This window comes from Microcebus murinus, chromosome 15 (assembly GCF_040939455.1).
Source record: "Microcebus murinus isolate Inina chromosome 15, M.murinus_Inina_mat1.0, whole genome shotgun sequence".
Taxonomy (NCBI): Eukaryota; Metazoa; Chordata; class Mammalia; order Primates; family Cheirogaleidae; genus Microcebus; species Microcebus murinus.
In genome coordinates this window covers 8,071,987-8,077,232 of record NC_134118.1, presented here as the reverse complement: position 1 = coordinate 8,077,232, position 5,246 = coordinate 8,071,987, and positions in this window count along the sequence as shown.

The window sequence follows — 5,246 nt, the reverse complement described above, 5'->3', positions numbered from 1 at the left end:
ATGCCACTGCACTCTAGCCCAGGAGACAGAGGGGTACCTTGCCTCAAAAAAAAAGAAAGAAAAGAAAAGAAAAAAAAACTTTAGTTTAAAAAGGTTAAAATAATGACAATATGGTGACAAAATGAGGGTGGCATTTTAGAAGATCCAATGCCCAGTGAATGTCTTAACTCATGTGTTTTTGTCCACTCTGCCATCTTGCTATCCTGACACTATAGCCACACTCCTTGAGAAGAATTTCCCAGAGCCACGTGAGCATCATCAGAGCAAACAGGAAGCCAGGAATTTCCTTCCCACACACCCCCTTTGATGGCCAGAGGTCCTAGGTGTGCCAGAGCAGCTGTGTGAAAGAGTCATCTGCTTCATGGAGACAGTGACTTGTCCCATTTGTTCCGTAGGCTGCTCAGCAGTACAGGGAGGCTCCCTGTACATTCTTACACACTTACATCGGTCCTCTCCTCTCCTTCTCTGCCCCCAGAGAACAAATCACATCTCAGGACTGCAAGCCTAGAAGAAGAAACAAATGATCATCTCATTCAACTTTGAGACTGAACCTCAACAGAAATTAAAAGACTTGTCAAGATCACATGGTTCCTCAATGGCAAAAGAAATAGAGCAAATTGAGCAGATTAAGGCAACTCTACAATCATCATCACCTTTATTGCTAATATCCATTAAGCACTTACTACAATATTTTATGGAATCTGAGACGCCATTAATCATAAGACTCACCATTATTTTGTGAACCACCAAGAGAGAAAAATAATGCTACCAATTAAATCATGGCATCATTGATTGTAAGACATATTTCAGAGACATTAAAGTGTGAGTTTCAGAATCAATGAAAAATAGTATGTATTAAGTACTCTATGTATCTAATTGCATTTAATTCTCAAAGCAAACTTCTGAGGCAGTACTATTATTTGATTCATTTTCATTCAGATGAGGAAATAAGGGCTTACATTTTTCATAAGTGACAGAGCCAAGTCAAATCCATTCCTATATCCCGGGTCCGAGCCTGTAACCACGATGCTTCTCTGAGGCTTATGAGTATCTTGGAACATAACATAAAAGGGACCATGGGACAAGATCCAAGTCAATCTCAGATATGTCAGCTCTTACCTCTCCCACCTAAAGCTTTTCATTACAACAAGGAGTGCAATGATCTTTTCCCCCTGCCATATATTATATGCAAGGATGCACTTCCCTTTGCTTGTGCCCTGTTAATCTACTAGTAGTTCCCAGAGTACAGAACTCAATTCAAAATTGGCCTATCCTTTGCTCTTAAAAAGAACATAATATTCTGAGAAGTAGTCAAATTTTCTGGGACTTGGAGGCTTATTATTCTATTCTCTCAACTTTTTTGTGTTTAAAGTTGTTGGGTTTTTTTAATTTTTATAAATTTTTGAGACAATTTTATAAATTTTTATAAATTTTATTTTTGAGACATGGTCTCACTCTGTTGCCCAGGCTAGAGTGCCATGGCATCAGCCTAGCTCATGGCAATCTCAAACTCCCGGGCTCAAGCAATCCTCCTGCCTCAGCCTCCCGAGTAGCTGGAACTACAGGCATGCGCTACCATGCCCGGCTAATTTTTTCTATATATTTTTAGTTGGCCAATTAATTTCTTTTTTATTTTTAGTATAGACAGGGTCTCACTCTTGCTCAGGCTGGTCTCGAACTCCTGACCTTGAGTGATCCTCCCGCCTCAGCCTCCCAGACTGCTAGGATTACAGACGTGAGCCACCACTCCTGCCTGAAGTTTTTATAATAACACTTAAAAAATATTAGTTACAAGCCTGTCATCCCATCTATTTAGGAGGCTGAGATGGGACGATTGCTTGAGCCTGGGAGTTGGGATCTAGCCTAGACAATAGCAAGACCTCATCTCTAAAAAAAAAAAAATCAGTTACAATATTATATGACAGTTGTCAGTATTTATTAAAACTTTGCTATTTACCAAAGCACTAATCTTGCTTAAAATCACATACCTAATAAAAGGCTCAGTCCTAAAATGCATCTACAAGACACTGCATTTATAGCAAAGAGGGTAGCATACTCTTTCTGAGACTTCATAGAACAAAAGGTTTGAACAAAGTCTTGAGCAGAAATAAATGGTTTAATGTTAGAATGGAATGAGAAAGAAAACTACATGTACAAAGACAAAAAGAACCAAAGAGTCTTTAGGAAAAGACTTTAGGAAACCACAAGTGGCAATACCTAAGCAATATGTCACACATGCTCTGCTCATAACGGAAGACCAGTGTTTCTCTGAGTCCTCCACCTTTCTAATCCGTGAATTCAGCACACCTATTAGACGTTTTCTAGGAGCTCTCTTAAGAATTGACTCACCTGTGTTCACATAGAGAACAAGCGCCTTGTCTTGCCCTCACTTGGAGTGCTTTTCTGGGAAACCTGTGTGCGTGCTCACCTTCACACACCTGCTCAGAAAACAAACGAAGCAGGCTTCACGGAAGTCCTCTCCCTCTCAACAGGCAGGGAGAACTTGGGGCTTAGCTTCTCTGTCAAAAACAAAAACAAAACAAAAATATAAGTTTGAGGGTTTAGCATTTCCATAAAGGCTAAACATTCTTAACTCATTTGCTTAAATAAAACATACGGAAAGGAGGCCTAATTATCACTAAAGCAGCAGAATCCTGACTTTTCCATGGCAACGGGCTGACCGTGCTGCGGCCGGCCTCCATGCAGCCTGGCGTCCACGCGGCCTGTGGGAGCCCCTAGGCCGCCCCGCCTGGCGCCTGGCGGCAGGAGGGGGAGCCGAGCTGGCAGGCCAGAGACAGGGAAGGGGTCGGAGCACCGGGAGAAGGGAACAGGGAGAATGAGGACTGTAAAAGTGGACTCCGGGGAAAGCGAATATTCACTGATGGGCCCACAGATGGGCAGGCCCTTGTGCTGGCTGAAGAGTTCAAGGCCAAAGTTCAGCTGAAAACCTGATGCTGGAATCTCCAAATGGAAGCTCAGTCCATAGAAACCCGGACACCTTGGTCTCCCTAAAAATATTTTTAACGATTACATTGAAATAGCGTTGAACAAAGCATGCCATTTTCAAGACATTTGGCTTTATATCATATGCGTTCACAGTTCTCTCTCCCCAAGTCACTTTTCTCCCCAGCGTGAGAAAAATACGTCTATAATAACGTATTCAAGCTGTCGGCCTCCGATGCTCTTTTTTCCATTTGGAGGATGGATTGGATGGCCGGGATGTTTACACTGGAATATCCCTATTCGTCCCGTTGGTGAGCACAGTGACAGCTGCGGGAAGCCAGGCAGTCAACAGATATATCTAAAATATAAAGTTGATGAGAAGGGTGGAGTTTTCAAATGAAAGTAATTAAACTCATTAGTCAAAAGCAGAGAGGCCGGGCGTGGTGGCTCACGCCTATAATCCTAGCACTCTGGGAGGCCGAGGCGGGCGGATTGCTTGAAGTGAGGAGTTCGAAACCAGCCTGAGCGAGACCCCGTCTCTACTATAAATAGAAAGAAATTAATTGGCCAACTAATATATACAGAAAAAATTAGCTGGGCACGGTGGCGCATGCCTGTAGTCCCAGCTACTCTAGAGGCTGAGGCAGGAGGATCACTTGAGCCCAGGAGTTGGAGGTTGCTGTGAGCTAGGCTGATGCCACGGCACTCACTCTAAGAGCCTGGGCAACAAAGCGAGACTCTGTTTCAAAAAAAAAATGCAGAGAAAAAGAAAACCCAGCCAATAGTTCATTAGAATAGAAAAGGCTTTTCTTAAAGGAAGGATAGCCTGGAACTGACAGTTAAAAATGGAATTAATTTTTAAATCATGCGAGAGAATACCGTTCCAGAGGACACCAACATAGAGGTCAATTTCAAATTCTTGGTCATGTTACATCCTACAGTATCACGCGTATTTTCAGTGTATCCTTTATTCATCAGTTCACACTTGGTCTGTGCATTTTTTCACTGTGTTGAACTGATGGGTATCTATAAACTATGTAGTACAGGGATGACTTTTTTCCTCTGGACAGATAAAGTTTACAAAACGTTCTGGAGACTCATTCATTCAGGCTCAGAAACAAAATCTTAACTCTTGGGCTTTGAGGAATTTAGGGCTTCCTTAAGAATCAGTTGTGCCACTTTGCCCTACTTAGCCCATGGGTGGGCTAACAAGGCCAGAAGGGGTTGGGGGTGGCAGCAGAAACCGCCTGTGCTGAGCAGGCACTTCTCACTCAATCTGCTTAATTTATTTCCTTTGTTCACTCGGTTCTCCTAAAACCATCATCCCAGGCTCCTTGCTGCAAAAATTGCCAAGTCATGAGTGTTAAGTCATAAAAAGTTGGATGCTCAACTTTTCTGGCTTTATAGGTGTGTTTGTTTGCAGACATGCAGCATGAAAGACAAGTTAGCTACGTGTCATTTCTTTGACCTCCAACTCCCAGATTGTAAACCAGCCCCCCACACACTTGCCCAGCTCTTCTCTTACAACCACCTCTGCGTAAGGAGGCCTAGGGAGGAAGAGAAAGACAGAGGCAGCGTGCACGCACAGGCGCACAAACACAAAATCCGGCTTCCACGGGGACCGCAGCCTGCCGCACAGTGGGAACCAAGAGACACACGGCTGCCCGAGTAACAGATGCAGGTTTCCCGTGCTCCAGTTCAGCTGGGAATGCAGGCTGCACAGCAGAAATAAATCACATGGAACTTGCTGTCATCTCTCTACCTTCCTACTAAACCCTTCGACACTGCCGCTTGACTGGCTGGAGTCGCCGTAGTTTTTAAATGAAGGCATTGGCAGCACTGCCTAATTTTTAGCTAATACCTTTGTGGATTCTGCGTTCGCATCTGGCCAGTGCCATCATGCTGGGTATGATTATAATAGGCTGCTGCTCTTTCCCAAGCAGGAAGCTGGAGTCCTGTAACCGACAGCCTAAACAGAGGCTTGTTCCAAACACAACAGCACATCACAGCCAGGGAAGGGTCTGCCATGCGGGACTTCTCCCAAGGCATAAAAAAAAGAAAGAGAGAGAGAGAGAGAAATGTGTTAACTGTGCGAACAGTGCCAAGTAATATGCTTCGTTAAAAATTTAATCACCTACAAGTGCAAAACAAGTGCAAAGCAATCATGTTGTAATTAGCACAGCAATTAACACCTCCCTTTTCGATAGCACATGCATCCTAGGAAGGGCAGGATTGCAAGTGTTTATGCTGCTGACAGGCTCGGTTCCTATAGAGAGGGAAAAAATTGCTTAAATAGAATATTT